At 44.1% G+C, this 16,601-nt stretch overlaps 1 pseudogene; it reads left to right on the top strand.

The window, feature by feature from the left end:
• The first annotated feature begins 204 nt into the window (after nucleotides 1-204).
• On the top strand, nucleotides 205-859 carry LOC114204837 (eukaryotic translation initiation factor 4E pseudogene; annotated as a pseudogene).
• The last annotated feature ends 15,742 nt before the right edge of the window (nucleotides 860-16,601 follow it).

Raw genomic sequence — 16,601 nt, forward strand, 5'->3', positions numbered from 1 at the left:
TCTGCGTTTTGTCACTGGATGAGGACTCCTTTGAAGCCACATTATTTTCCTAATATAAGAAATGTCCATCATTTTAATCTTCCTTTCCTGAAGAAAAGGTAAATTAAATAGATTGCATAGGCACTCATTAGCTTTGTGACTTTGGATGTGTCTCTCCAGGCATTAAGAATGGGTGGACATTTGGTGCGATGAGATCGACCTAAGATGGCGACTGTGGAACCGAAAACCACCCCTACTCCTAATCCCCCGCCTACAGAAGAAGAGAAAACAGAATCTAATCAGGAGGTTGCTAACCCAGAACACCATATTAAACATCCTTTACAGAACAGATGGGCACTCTGGTTTTTTAAAAATGATAAAAGCAAAACTTGGCAAGCAAACCTTCGGCTGATCTCTAAGTTTGATACTGTTGAAGATTTTTGGGCTCTGTACAACCACATCCAGTTGTCTAGTAATTTAATGCCAGGCTGTGACTACTCACTTTTTAAGGATGGTATTGAGCCTATGTGGGAAGATGAGAAAAACAAACGAAGAGGACGATGGCTAATTACATTGAACAAGCAGCAGAGAGGAAGTGACCTGGATCGCTTTTGGCTAGAGACACTACTGTGCCTTATTGGAGAATCTTTTGATGACTACAGTGATGATGTATGTGGAGCTGTTGTTAATGTTAGAACTAAAGGTGATAAGATAGCAATATGGACTACTGAATGTGAAAACAGAGAGGGAACACATAGAGGGAGGGTATACAAGGAAAGGTTAGGACTTCCTCCAAAGATAGTGATTGGTTATCAGTCCCATGCAGACACAGCTACTAAGAGCGGCTCCACCACTAAAAATAGGTTTGTTGTTTAAGAAGACACCTGAGTATTCTCATAGGAGACTGCGTCAAGCAATCGAGATTTGGGAGCTGAAACAAAGCCTCTTCAAAAGCAGAGTGGACTGCATTTAAATTTGATTTCCATCTAAATGTTGCTAAGATATAAGAGAAGTCTCATTCGCCTTTGTCTTGTACTTCTGTGTTCATGTTTTTTTTTTTTTTTATTTTGGCTAGAGTGTCCACTATCCCACTCAGAGAATTACAGTACACATCATCCCCAGAATCCATAAATGTGTTCCTGGCCCACTCTGTAATAGCTTAGTAGAATTACCATTACAAACACATCTTACCCACCCACAATATTCAAAAAAGAACTTGCATTTCTATACCTTATAGGAAAAAAATTCTGTTTATGTTCCATTGCATGCAGGAGCATATTTTGCTGGTTTGAAAGAGTATGAAGCATACAGTTTTCTAGCAATTTTCTTTGTTTCCTTTTACAGCATTGTCTTTGCTGTACTCTTGCTGATGGCTGCTAGATTTTATTTGTTTCCCTACTTGATAACATTAGTGATTCTGATTTCAGTTTTTCATTTGTTTTGCTTTTGTTTTTTTCCTCATGTAACATTGGTGAAGGATCCAGGAATATGACACAAAGGTGGAATAAACATTAATTTTGTGCATTCTTTGGTAATATTTTTGTTTTTTTGTAACTACAAAGCTTTGCTACAAATTTATGCATTTCATTCAAATCAGTGATCTATGTTTGTGTGATTTCCTAAACATAATTGTGGATTATAAAAAATGTAACATCATAATTACATTCCTAATTAGAATTAATATGTCTGTTTTTGTATCTTTATACTGTATTTTAACACTTTGTATTACTTAGGTTATTTTGCTTTGGTTAAAAAATGGCTCAAGTAGAAAAGTGGTCCCATTCATATTAAGACAGTGTACAAAACTGTAAATAAAATGTGTACAGTGAATTGTCTTTTAGACAAAAAAAAAAAGAATGGGTGGACATTTGCATTGTAGAGAGTGGGCAGTGCCTGGGTGACTATAACACACAGAGGTGTGGGCTTTCCCAACAAGGAGCCACATTACTCAAACAAACATTTGCTGAGCAGCCCCTCACACTGAAATATTATATTCTGCAACACTACCATTTTCTTACCTATAAAATGCACTTAAAATCTATTTTATTTAAATTTTTTAGAGAGGGGAAGAGGAGCAGAGGGAGAAGAAGAGAGAGAATCTCAAGCAGGCTCTATGCCCAGCACAGAGCCTGGCACAGGGCTCGATCCCATCACCTGGAGACCAAGACCCGAAAGAAATCAAGAGTCAGTTGCTTAACTGACTGACCCGCCAAGGCTCCCCAAAATGCACTTAATAATAGCACCTAATTAAGCAGGATAATAAAAATAAAACTCTTAATATAATGTCGATCATATAGGAAGTTTTTAGTGAATATTAGCTATTACAATTTAAAGGTAAAGTGAATGGGCATTAGAATCCTTTTATTTCTTTCTTAATTATTTCTAAACATTTTCACTATCGAAATAATATATTTTTAAATGAATAGGACAGTAAGGCGTCAAGTGAAAATAGAACTCCTTCTCCCAACCTCTCAACTGATAGGTAACCACTATGGATATATTTTGGAGTATATTTACAGTTTTATACAAATGCAAACACATCAATACAAATGAAATGTACAAAAATCATTCCCCTCCAAAAAATCATATTACACACATAGAGCAATAACTTAACTTGTCAGTTATTACTATTTTGGACACCTTTCTTTATTCAAAGTTCCTATTTTCTATTTAAAGCAGCATAGCAATCCAATTTATGGACTATGCTCCAGCATAAGCTGCTAGAACAAAAATTATTGTGTGAAAAAAGTCAACTTTGCCAAAAGTAGTAATATTCTCATAGTTTTGATGCTTAATAGTGGTCTATAGTGCACTACTGTGGGAGTCACCAACCAACCCCTCCTCCATTTTGACAACTGCTCCCTTCTTCCCCATCCACATGTCTGCAGGAATAGACAAGTTAATGCTTAACCCTTGTGTTAACTGGGTACTGGGTATTGGCCTAGGTCTCGGCATCTTAACGAAGCTGAGCCCCTAAGTCCCTACCCTGGGTTTTGCAACTGGGACTTAGAATTTGATCATACCATGGATTCCAAGTGTCAGTTTTCTTCCCAGTTTATTGTTACCTATGTCAAGTCTATGTGCAAAGCGGTTTTCTCATCTCTTCCTGTATTGTCCACACAGCCATTACATCACAATCCTCACTGTGGTCCACCCCAATATTCCCAGCTCCTCTGTAAACAAACTTCACATCATTGCTGCTCACCCTCTGTGTGGCAGGACATAGTCACCCTAATAGCAGACTGCTGTCTGTGCGCTGGTACCAACAAAAGGTTACTCTCTTTCAGGATGCATTTCCTTACTACCCCTTCTTTATTCCCACCGAGTGTGAGCATCATTACATGAGGTTGAAGTCAAACAGCTGTATCAGTTTTTACAAAAGGATTGCAGGAAATCACAATATAAAATGGGAGAAAATTAAACTAAATATTAACAAAAGTTATCATTGCTGAGAGTACCCTATGATCCTCCAGAGAAAATGAACCTCTTTAGAAGTAGTCTATTGATAGGGCACAAAAAGGGTTCAAATTGGAATCAGAACATTTACTGATTCTGCGCAATGACTAGTGCTAAGCAGATATCCTGCCATCTCTGCATCATAACCTCCCTCTCCTTAAGGAAGGTGGGCCCACTGCTGTCACCAACTTGTGCACTATATGTGAGACACACTACTGTTTGTGGTTTTCCCCCTTAAGGAGCCTGCATTTTATCAGACTGCTTTCTCAAAAGCAAAAAGATTAGCAATAAGAAGACAATCAATAGGCAAGGCCTCCTCCTCGTTCTAAGACTAGAACCCCAAACCCTTGAAAAAGGACGAAGTTTCCTTCCTAGCATGAAGTCAACCACTATAGGGAATAAGAGTTGGCGTATCCTCATGGTTTCTTGCCTGTGACTCTGTTCTCCCCCTAAAATGTGAGCTCTGCAAAAGCAGGAGCCAGTTCTTCAATTATGCATGTGCAGGACCAATCACAGCATCTTGCTCATGGCAGGTGATCAAAACATGCTTGTTAAGCCCTTTGAATTAAACTGACTTTGTTACATTGAAGATAAATGTCTGATCAAGGAAATGTAGGCATGGATGCACTGACAAATTTACCAACAGAAGGGCTGAAACTTTTGAGGAAGATGTAATAGGACGCAATTTCACTAGAGATATTATACAAGGAGGAAAAAGCAATCCACCAAGAGTAAATACAAGCAAAAAGACATTTTATATTTTTTTCATTGATGTTATATTTATATCAATGGCCATATCACCAATAATGACACTGAAAATAATAATTGTAACAGAATAACTTAAAAAAAAGATCAACTTGTTTTCTGCCAGGGGTATCTAATTACTTAGACTTTGTTATCAATTTAATCATAAAGACTACCTTATAAAATACTAAGTTTTATCTCCAATACACAGATGAAAATATGTGGACTAGAGAGGCTAGGAATTAGCTGAGTGTCACATACATAGAAATGATGGAGGGGCGCCTGGGTGGCTCCATTGGTTAAGCATCTTCCTTGGATCTGGATCTCCCAGTCCTGGAATCCAAACCTGGCTCGGCTCCCTGATGATCGGGGAGTCTGCTTCTCCCTCTCCCTCTGACCCTCCCTTTAGATCATGCTCTCTCCCTCTCTCTCAAATAAATGAAATCTCAAAAGAAGAAAAAAATGATGGACCGAACTTGAACAGAAAGTGTGCATCTGGATCCCTAGACCTTGACCCCTCCCCATCATACATGTTGGCTGAAATTCTGAAGCTCTTTTAACTTAGAAACAGATAAATACAAGGCCAGGGTGTGAGTCTGACGTCTACCACTAACTAGCAGCGTGATTTCATACAGAGATGGCCACTTCTCACTCTGTTCATCTGGGTAAAATCTGCTGGTATGTTCCAAGCAGGCCATGAAAATCAATGGATGTAAAGTTACCTAAAAGTGTCAGGCACATAGGATTTTTTAAATAAAAGAGCTTGTCTTGACCAAGCCCCTCTACCTGAAGTTTCTTTTAAACCAATCTTTAGGGGCGCTTGCGCAGCTCAGTAACTTAAGCGTCTGCCTTCCGCTCAGATCGTGATCCCAGGATCCTGAAATCGAGTCCCCTGTCAGGATCGCAGCTCGGTGAGGAGTCGCTTCTCCCTCTCTCTGCCCCTCCCCCCGCTCGTGCTCTCTCTCTAATAAATAAAATCTTAAGAAAAAAAAACTTTATTCTTATCATTCAACAAAGTACAATTTTGGATAACGCCCCACCAGATGATTGGATTTTCCCTTAATTTCATCAGGCTCCGTCTTCTGAAGCAATTTACACCTTAGGAAACGTCACCACCCAGCTTAATATCCTCTCCGCCAGCCCGGTCCTTAGAGCCCAGGGGAATATAAATAGGCAGGGAAGGAGAGTCCCCCGAGACGCTCCCTCCGCTCAGCCGCTGAAGCGATGGAGCAGAACTCTCCGCGCTGTGTGCGCGGGGCCTGGGATCCCGCCGAGCGGGGGCAGGGATCAAGCACGCTGCCAGCCTTGAGCTCTGAGGACTCCGGGCCCTGGCCGCTCCTTTTCTATCCTGAGCTCGGCCAACTCGCTTGGGACGACGAGGTCTTCAACCAGGAGCTGCTTTGTAGGCCCTGCGGGCTTCTGAGCCGATACTGCGGGAGACACCGAGCCAGAAGCAGATCGCCTCGAGGCAGGGGGCAGAGCCCCCAGCCCTCATCTCAAAGCCCCACGACCCGCGAGCACCCGGAGGAGCCCGGCGGCAGAGCCCGGTGCCGGCCGCCCCCGCAGGCCTTTCCGCCGGCGTCGCCTGCGGACTCTTCAGAGCATTGTCTTCCTCCTGCCAGAGGAGCCACCCCTCGGCTTTCGAAGGCTGCGGGGATTGGGTCCCGCACGCTGTGGCCTGGGTCCCCGGGGCCGCCGCCGCCGCCGCCCGCCTGGAGCGCCCGCCCCTCCCCCGAGACTTCCTCTGCGCGCATTCACGGCAGGATTCTCTTGCAACAACGATGCTGCAGTGATCCGTTATAATTAATTGATCAGTGTGAATTTGGCCTTCATAGACGTTGGGAGATTTTCTTTTTGCTTTCTTAATAAAATTATACGAAAATGCTCAAATCCTTATTTCTTTTTTTTTTTTTTTAAGATTTTATTTATTTGAGAGAGAGAGAATGAGAGCCAGAGAGCACGAGAGGGAAGAGGGTCAGAGGGAGAAGCAGACTCCCCGCCGAGCAGGGAGCCCGACGTGGGACTCGATCCCGGGACTCCAGGATCATGACCTGAGCCGAAGGCAGTTGCTTAACCAACTGAGCCACCCAGGCGCCCTCAAATCCTTATTTCTGACTCATGTTCCTGGTTGGCTGTTGGGGAAGGACGAGGCGCCGGAGCGGGAGAGGTCTATGCCGGTCCCCGCGCGGGGACCCTGGGTTGCCTGGTTTTCTGTGCACCGGGAGGGCGGTGCGGTCTCCCGCGCACACGGATGCGCAGCCGGGTGGGAGGTTGTCAGACTTGCTCTCGTTCGCTGGACTTCCAGGAGATCCAGCACGCCGGCAGCCAGCGGCCCCAAGAACTCCAAATGGGGGGGGAGCGTAGTGCCCGTGCTCCGTGGCCCTGGCCCTTCTTCGCTCACTGGATTCCGTCTCCGGAAGTCTCCTGGCATCTGCGCATTGCTCCAGCGCACGTTCCCACCCCCAAACTCACCTGTTAGCTTAGGCCTCCAATGCGTCCAGAATTTCTCTCGCCCTCAGGAACTTCCCAGGAAGCTTCTTCCCTTCTGCTTCGAAATCCCTAGAACCCGGGTTTCCCGCGCGCTCACTGCAATCGCGCTGGGCGGCTGGGAGGAGCTGGAGCGCAGCGTTGCCAACGTACTTGGGAAAACCAGCGAATTGTCTTTGGCAGTGTGGGGTTTATACGCCTAGATTCCGGACTAGGCATGCTTGCTTCCAATTCCCACTCCAACTTGGTGAGTTTCCAAGACGCCTTACTTCTCCAAAGAAACGGGAAGTTGATTAGAGTATCCACAACATGCGGAGGTGGAAGGGCAACAATGTCCAGCATCGTGTAAATGCTCAATACATGTTAACTGTGATTATTCTTATCCTCCCGTTGTGATTTCTCTGGGGGAAAAAAATCACAGGGATTGAGTTCACAGGTGTCTGAAAGTTTGGACTATCTTTATGCGGGCTATTTCCTATAATCCCTTCACTTACCTCCAGTTTTTGGTATCCCATCCAACCCCACCCAAACCCACCCTTTTCCTGCCAGGATTCTAGGTTCCACCAGTGTAGAGTGGATGCTGTGGCCCTGCTGTTATAAACACCCCGACCTATCCATAGGGAATTGCATATCTTTTGGGGGAGGGTAGAGAGAATGGCATATCTTGACATGCCCTACAACACTGGACCCCTAGAAATTTCACTGAGGTAGAAGGCCCCTAAATCTGCCTGAGATTGATTTTCCACACTCTGACATACAAATGTCTTACCTATAAGTCTAGAATAGTTGCTACTTCCTACTTATTAGGTCTGATGAGCCTAACATAATCCGTGTAACGAACCATTGAGATATTTTGTAGAAGGAAGAGGTGATCGAGATTCCTGTGAACCAAATTATGACATAGGGCTGGAGATACACCCCTGAGATATATTGCTGGCCTTGTCAGCTGAAAGCAAACCACTTTTGGTGGTTGATTCTAACAAGTATTGAGAAAAAAGCATTTGCCAGTTAAATAGCTGCATATCATCAGAGAGCAGGAGATGTGTTCATTTGCTTAAGCTATGATGCCACATCTGGGGCAGCTGTTGCGCTTAGAGTCACCCCTGGTTAGGCAAGTCACAGTCATTCCTCAGGATCCATCCATCCTCAAGGCCAAATAGGCAAGTTGAATGGGGAGGTAGTAGGAATCGCCATCTCTGCAACCTTCAAATCCTTGACGGTGGTACTAATCTGTGCAGTCCCCCCAGGACTTCAGTTGTGCTTTTGATTTACTATTTTCCTAGGTCGAGGCAGTCCTAGTGGCTTCTTTGTGGCTTCTACTTGGCCTTTCACACTGCAGTAACACCTCTCCATGGGGCAGGAAACCAATGTGGGGGTTCTGCCTGCTGCTCACTATGTACTATTCTCAATTCTGAACGGGGGAAATAAGCACAGGCTGGGTTTGGGGACCCCCTGGGCCCACTGTGAGACAGACCTGATATCAAACTCCCTGGATCACCTGACCTCCATAACTTCCATAGTGACATTTCGGGTCCCCCAGAATTAGTGGCACTTCAGAGCCAGTGTCCAGTAGTCCACAGAAGCTTTTCCTGAATGCATAGTTACCCAGGTAAAAGGCCAAAGATCCCTTTGGGGAAGGTTAGAAGGAAAATTAACAGTATACATTTTTAGTAGTGTGCTGCGGACCTTCCGCAAGGGGACCTGGCCTCCCATTCATTCAAGGGGTTCTGGGCCTACAAACTGGCTCAACGGATTTAAGTGCCATGACTCTCTGTTTTTATGATTCAGGTTAGACTTTTGATCACTTAGGCTAGAACTTTTCTGCTTATACAGATCAAGTAAGAATTTAATAGGCTTTCTATCTCTTTACCTCTAGGAATGCCATAATCATCTAGCCATAGCCATAGGGGTACAAGAATCAGAGTATTCTGATTGCTCTTTTGACTCTCTGTTCCTTGAGGTTTAACACCCTCACCTTGCCTTTGGTAGTTGAGTACCATCACTTGTCACCCCAGGATCCAATTACTCCCATTGCATTTAGGTTTCCTAATTAAGTGACTGCAGCACCCACAGTAAGGTCTGGCCTACAGACAAGAGTGATTACAGAGCTCTTTGAGGGTACTGGAGCTCCCTTTATTTTTTTTTTTTAAAGATTTTATTTATTTATTTGACAGAGAGAGACACAGTGAGAGAGTGAACAAACAAGCAGGGGGAGTGGGAGAGGGAGAAGCAGGCTTCCCACCCACTGAGCAGAGAGCCCGATGCGGGGCTCATCCCAGGACCCTGGGATCATGACCTGAGCCGAAGGCAGACGCCTAACGACTGAGCCACCCAGGCGCCCCTGGAGCTCCCTTTAAAATGTTGTATCTCGGGGCGCCTGGGTGGCTCAGTCGTTAAGCATCTTCCTTCAGCTCAGGTCATGATCCCAGGGTCCTGGGATCTAGCCCCACATTGGGCTCCCTGCAGAGCAGGGAGCATCTCCCTCTCCCCCTCCCCCTGCTTGTGTTCCCTCTCTCGCTGGTCTCTCTCTGTCAAATAAATAAATAAAAATTTAAGTAAAATAAAATGTTGTATCTCACAGTATTGGTGAAAGAAACATCTTCTGAACCCTCCCAGTATGGGTGAGTATGGGCCTGCTGGGACTTGAATTTAGTTATAGGTCTAGAGGCAAAGAGGGGTGGCAGGTATGGATCTGAGGAGACTCATCATTTTCTCTCATGCAAACTGCCTCAGGGGAAGCCATTATATTTTCCTCAGGCAATACAGTTTCTTCCCCTTAGATGGAGATAGAGTGACCAATAACACTGAGGGTAGGAGTATACTTCAACTAGCAAAGAAGATTCATCAAAATTTAAAGGCTCAGTGTCCCCGGCTTCAGAGGGTCTTCCTATATATTCCATCCCAATTTACAGGATTCCACTGGTTCCCAATCAATGTCATACTTTAACAGTGAACTCCCTGCCTTGCAACTGGGTTGCAATTAAGATAGTCACAATACGAGATATTTGCCAAGTTAATCGTCAGTAAATCTTGGGGGAAAAAGAAAACGACCAACCTTGCTCTTCTCTAGAAACTCTTGGGTGATCTTTTTCTTTTCAAATCAAGGAAAACTCTTCCTCAATAATTTCCATATGTAGAAATGAATTTCAAAATAAGTGAGACATATCTTTTGGGAAGGTGTTTTCTTTCATATTGGTGTACTGAAGAACCTGACAACCTTGAATTGTAACTGAATGGTGAAGAAATCTTTGTTCTGAAATAATAAGAAATATATGTATTGGTCTCTGTTCCAGGTTCCTGATACAGAGCTACTAAAACCCTTGTACTTTTCTGAATGGGGGGGTGATAGGAGGGTGACAGAGCTCTTGAACCCCTTGGAACTTCCTAGGTGATAGGAGCATCTTTCGTTCTAAGAAGGTAATGATTGGTGTGTTCCTGGATGGGGGTCTGGTTACCAGAAATTTCAAGCCATGATTAGGAGCTTGGAATTTAGAGCCCTACCCCACATCCTCCAGGGAAGGGATAGGGTCTGGGGACTGATTTAGCAATCAGTCATCCTATGTGATGAAGCCTCCATGAAAATCCATAAACCCATGTTTCAGTGAGCTTCTGGGTTGATGAACCCATCCATATGCCCTGAGGTTGGCAACCCAAAGCAGTTCTCTGCCCCCTCCCCATAAATTGCCTTATGCATCCCTTGCATTTGTTTGGTCCTGAGTTGTATTCCTTGTAGTAAACCAGTATTCATAAGTAAAATGCTTTACTGAGTTATGAGAGCTGTTCTTGCAAATTATTGAACTTGAGGTTGGATGGTGAAACCCCCAATTTATAGCTGGTCACTCAGAAGTATGGAAGACCAGAACTTGAGATTGGCATCTAAAGTGGGGGCAGTTTAGTGGGACTGAGCCCTTAATTTGTGAGATCTGATGCCTCTCCAAGTATACACTGTTTAAAACTGAATTGAATTGTATGACAGTGTCCTGAGAATTTGAGAATTGCTTGGTGTGGAAAACCCACACATCTGGTATCAGAACAGTTTTGAGTAAAACAAGTAGACAGGTTTTTCTGTTATTTGTACAGCTCGCTCGAATGAAAGAAGCTATTGTTTTTACTGTTCTAATGTTAAGATGACCTGAGGAGGAATAATTTTCATCATTGGGAGATTTGCTTATTTACACAAAAATATAGTCTCCTAGAAGGCAGCACAAAACCCTATAGCTGGGCAGTTGTTGAATCCTTTGCCTCATCTCTCAGCACAACAACCGTGGAGGCTGTGGTCGGGGAAGGAAAGTCTCATTTGGAGCAGGTTTAGAATTCACCACCTCTTGAGATTGAGCCTCAACTGCCCGCTAGAGGAATCAATAGCAGAACAAGCGAGCCTGGGACGCCTGGGTGACTAGGTGGGTTAAGCGTCTGCCTTTGGTTCAAGTCGTGCTCCCAGGGTCCCAGGATCGGGTCCTGGGATCTGGTCCCCCATCAGGGCTCCTTGCTCAGCAGGAAGCCTGCTTCTCCCTCTGCCTGCTCTGCCTCCACTACCCCTGCGTATGCTCTCTCCCTCTCTCTCTGACAAATAAATAAATAAATAATAAATAATAAACAAACAAATAAATAAATAATAAATAAATAAATAAATAAATAATCTTAACCAAAGGAAAAAAGAAGAAGAAGAACAAAGCGGGCCTGACTTTTCCACTAGGCAAAATGCCTAGGGCCCCACAATACCTTCACGGGCCCACAAAATTGTTTTAATTTCCTCTTATTTTTTAAAACTTTTGAAAGATTTTATGTATTTATTTGAGAGTGAGAGAGAGCGCGCGCAAGCACAGAGGGAGAGGGAGAGTGAATCAGACTCCCCGCTGAGCAGGGAGCCTGGGATCACGGCCTGAGCTGAAAGCACACGCTTAACCGACCGAACCACCCAATGGCCCCTGTTTTAATTTCTTTTAAAACCAGAAGAAAAAAATTAAATTCTAGGTCAAAGAAAATGTATATTTAATATTAATATATTTTCTTAAAAACCAATGCACACATAAAATACATGTTTTATGGATCAAGAGGCCAACGAAGGCAGCAGTGTGCCTAGGGTCCACGAAGATCATCATATAGTCACGGGACGGGCGGGGACGCTGTTCCAACAACGCAGGTTTGGAACGTCTGCGACTTCAGACTCGGAGCAGACGTTGGGGCCGGAAGCTTTGGTCCGCGTCGGCGGGCGGTGCGGAAGACGGGACAGCCGGGCCGGAACTGCGCCTGCGCCAGCGCCAACGCCTGCGCAGAGGGCTTACAAGCTGTCTGCCAGCTTAGTGCTCTCCGACTTTGCCTCCCTGAGTTCTTCTCATCGAGATTTATTTAACTCTCCAGTTTTAAATCACCTTCATTTGTTCCATAACAATGTCCCAAAGTCATCTATAAAATTAAATGCTAAAAATTTCATTTGTTTTGAGGGCATTATTTCGTAATGACATTTTACTGTATACCAAAGCTTTTCTCTTACGATTGACAGATGTGGTTGATGGCGAGTTTGGCCGCTGAGGCGAAAGGAGGTCCCCTCCGAGCGAGTGCGTGGGCGTGAGGGCCGCGGAGCTGACAGTTACCGCGGAAGTGGGGGCAGGGGCGGCCCCTTTCCGGACCTTGGCGACCGGGAGCCGCCAGGTCAGCGGGGTGGGAAGGAGGGCTGAGGGCGGACTGGGGGCGAGGGCAGCGCGGAGACTGGAGAGGCCTCGGGAGCCGTCTCGCGGCGTTAGGACCTCAGTTGTGGGCGCGGACCCAGACGCCGGGCGAATCTCGGCATCCTCCCAAGCGACGTCTAGGTGTCGGAGAAACCTGCGGGCCTCGAGTCAGGCCCCTGGTCCACGCGGACTCGGAGGATGACCCCGGAGGGGTAACCTGTGAGGACCGGTCGGAGTAGTCACCAAGAGGCCAATTGTGGAGCAGCAGATTTGGGGGAAAAGGAAAAAGTCTCCCTTCCTCCAGGCTGTGCAGTTTTCCTTCGTCGCCGTGGACAGCTGCAGAATTTCTGGAATGGGGCAGCGGGGGGCATGATTCTCCTGGGAACCTTGAGCGTGAAATTGTATTTGGGTAACCCTTTACACTCAGGCTCACAAAACGTCAGGTCTATTAGAAAGAGAGAGAGAGAGGGAGGGGGAGAGGGAGGGGGAAAGGAAAAAAAGAATGGGAGGGGTTTTTGGAGGAGGGTAGTAAGAGACTAAACTATGAGTGCTTGGAGAGCCAGGAGGCTTGGCTTGGCATTAAGCACACCCCCCCCCCCCGACCCATCCGTTGTTAGGGCTGGTTTCCTGCCCACTTTAAGGAGTGTGGCGGGCTCTTTTCTGCTTTCTCTCGCGAGCCACCCCAAGTGTTTTTCATTGCCCCGCTCTTCTCCCTCCCTTTCTCATGTTGACTTCTCACCGGACCTGGCCGGGCGGTGTTAAATCGCAGCCCGGTAGGGATCCTCGTGTGGAGAAGGAAAGTAGAAAAATTGCTTCCATTTTCGTGGTACTGATTTGGAGCCAGAAGTGGGAGAGCTTTTCCACAATAGCTCCTGAATGTGCCCGCGCCGGTGCGCGGCTCGGAGTGTGACAGTGGGGGTAGTGGGGAGTTAGGACGGAATGCCCTGCACTCGGAGGATGACCCCGGAGGAACTTGGGAGGACCTGGCGGAGTAGTCACCAGCTTACAAAGCCTTACAAGTTGCAGAGGAGGCTCACCCCGTCCTCAATAATTTTCCCATCTTTCTTTCTATAGCACATTTTCCCGGAGCCATTGTGATGGATCGAATAAAATAATAAAGCATGGTTCATCTGAATGCTTATAGGAAAATAAGTATTGTACTAATATATGAGTTAATAGAGATACATTAAAATTTTTATTTGTGTAAAAATAAGGGTATATATTAGTATATATATAGAAAATATGTATTTTCAGGGCACCTGGGTGGCTCAGTCGGTTAAGCTTCTGACTCTTGATTTGGCTTAGGTTATGATCTCAGGGTGGAGAGATCCAGTCCCACGCTGGGCTTCCTTGCTCAGTGTGGAGTTTGATTGAGATTCTGCCTCTCCCTTTGCCTCTCCCCCTGCGCTCTCTCTCAAATAAATAAAATCTTAAAAAAGAAAGTATGTATTTTCAGATGAAATAGAAAAATCAAACTGTAAGGGTAATCTTGAATATTATCTTTCAGTTTATAAGAAATTTCTATGAAATTTTGCACAAAATTTGCATTAATTTTTTAACTAAAATGTCATTATTGATCTTAGGCTTCAATCTTTTTTTAATTTTTTTCTTTTTTTTAAGATTTTATTTATTTATTTATTTATTTATTTATTTATTTATTTGGGGGGGGATGGACAAACAGACTCTCCTCTGAACCGGGAGTGGACTGGGGGCTGGATCCCAGGACTCTGAGATGGTGACCTGAGATGGTCAGATGCTTAATTGAGCCACCCAGGTGCCCCAAATTCAAATGTCTTTTAGTTTCTCCCCTTATGTACATGAAATCTGGAATTTCTATCTGCACCCATATAAATAAATTTTTTATGTTTCATGTTCTGACCTTCTTGATATAGTACCTTTAGAATTCATTTCCATACACATTCCAAAGGTTTCTGCCAATATAAATTATCTACCCATTGCAATTGTTTTGATACATGAGCAATAAATCCAAATTTAGATTTTGGTTGTCCCTTTGGGGCATTCTAGTATCTGCATCTAGTTATGGGTTTGGAATGAGTTATGATGGTTATGACTTGAGGCTAATTGACATTCTTCTAGAAGCTAACTTTCTCAGGTGAGATCTCAGTGTCTTTGATCAAGAAAGGGCTAGCCTCCTCAAACAGAGGAGGAAGTTCAGAAAGATGTGGAGATTCAAGGTTCTTATATTTACAAAGATCCACCCAAGTTAACATTTGAATCCACAGAGTTCTATTACTTGCTAATCAGTCCCACTGCTTGCATATGAGAGGTGTGGTGAAGATGTGAATTCACCTTATATTTTAATTCTGCCTCTAAAATGATCAAAGTTGGGGTCTGATTTTTGGCTCTCTCATCACTGTATCTATAAGAAATAAGGCTTCTTTCAGGGCCATTACTGAAATTTCTGGTTCAAAAAATTTAAATCCATGAATCTTTTTTTGTTTTTGTAAGTCCTGCAATTCAGTGGAAGTAGCCATCACACCCTACAGTTACTGTAGCCCTCAATCCCATCAAAATGGTCTGTAGAGATGACCAGTTAGACATCTAGTATTTTGACTTCAGTAGATTCTTCACTACAGAAATAAAAATTATAACCTGTCAACCATGTTTCAGTAGAAATGAAGCAATCATCATGTTTAAGTTTAGCAAATTTACAAATCAGCACTTATCATCTAGGGTTATGTTTATTTCTAGGTCTGAGAACTAATTCTAAATTCTCATTTTTAAATTGTTTTCTGAAACCACTCCTGGTCACAGTTACTCTGCCTGTCAAGTTCAGTCAGGAAAAGTGAAAGCAGCCAATGCTGTGTGAGACTGACTGTGCTCCTATTACACACCAAAGCCCTTAGTGGCATGACTTTTTCCTGCCTCGGATCCAAGCAAGGGTGCCTTCCACTTACGAAGACTAACTGCAGCTCTGTTGGCAAGGAAAATTTGGAAATGTAGTTTTCAGATGTCTAGGCCTTACCGTTCAAGGGAGAAGACAGAAGGTTAGTTGTGGCTGAGTACAGAAGTAGCCAAGCCAGCCACACAGTAAAATAAAAATCTGGTGAGTCTTAAAAACATCACACTTGACAAATGCAATGCATTATCCTGTACTCAATACAGGATTACAGAATTTTAAACATCTTAAAAGTTGGGACATGACAATTTTCATTCCTGTCCATGAAAAATGGTGACTATACGTACTATGTCAGTTCAAGGAAATATCTAATGTGTAAATCTGAGGATCCTTATGAGTCTGAGGCCTTGGCCAAATGGTCCCTTTGCTGACATCCCCCCCTCTCTTGACCCCAAGCCCACCCATCTGATTAGCTTTTAACTTAGTCCTTTGAATGGGCTCTTGGAACCAGGAGCCTGTTTCATGGGACATTTCGGTTACTCTTTGTTGAGTTTTAAAAAAATGTACTTTTTCAAAAGTGGTTATCAGAGGATAGCATATAACTTGTAATTAGAGGAAAGCTCTCTGATATTCAGATATCAGGGACTCCTAACTAAAACTCTGCTCTGTTAATTAAAAAAAAAAAAAAACTTGATTCTGCATTCTAGTTCCTACCTCTGACCCTGCATAGTTATTCCCTCCCCCAAGTGTTTTCTTAGTATGATTCCTTTGCAAACATGTATGATATTAAGCTGGGTTCGGGAATTCACTCTGGAAACAGAACACCTCTCAGATTTACTCTGAATGAGACTCAAGTCCTCCATAGGCTCACTCTAAACTAGAAAATGCTAGAAATATTTCGGCCATTCCAGGTGCTCCAATCTAGGAGCAAGTCTTCAAGTCAAGTCTTCAGAACAATTTGTGGCCCAGTATATGCATCCCTTTCTTGATATACTCCCACCTCTGATGGGTACACCATTCCCTTCTCTTGAAATACAAGGTAGTACCAAAGATACACACATCTATATCTCCTGCTCAGACTCTGATGTTACAGGTCTGGATTCCTCATTTACTGATCAGCAATTTTGGATGTCTTCAGACAACTCTAAATAAGTCTGCCCTTCCTTGGGCATTTCTTGTCTGGGCCAATACTTAGTCTTAAGTATTAACCAGAAAAATACTTAGCTTAGCACAATTCAGAAACCTCAGAGAAATTTTATCTTTTTATCCCTTCTTCCTCCCTTCCTCCTTGACAATAATCCTAACTTCAGAGGAGTGATTACTTAGTGCCATATTACTTGTCACCTTCCTGATAAGCTCTCCCCTTTCCCAGGAGAAGTCGTAACTTTCTTTTCACTTTCCTGAGC

The sequence above is a fragment of the Eumetopias jubatus genome, unplaced genomic scaffold (genome assembly GCF_037043125.1).
Source record: "Eumetopias jubatus isolate StellerSeaLion01/CBP00866 unplaced genomic scaffold, mEumJub1_p1.0 scaffold_5, whole genome shotgun sequence".
Lineage (NCBI taxonomy): Eukaryota > Metazoa > Chordata > Mammalia > Carnivora > Otariidae > Eumetopias > Eumetopias jubatus.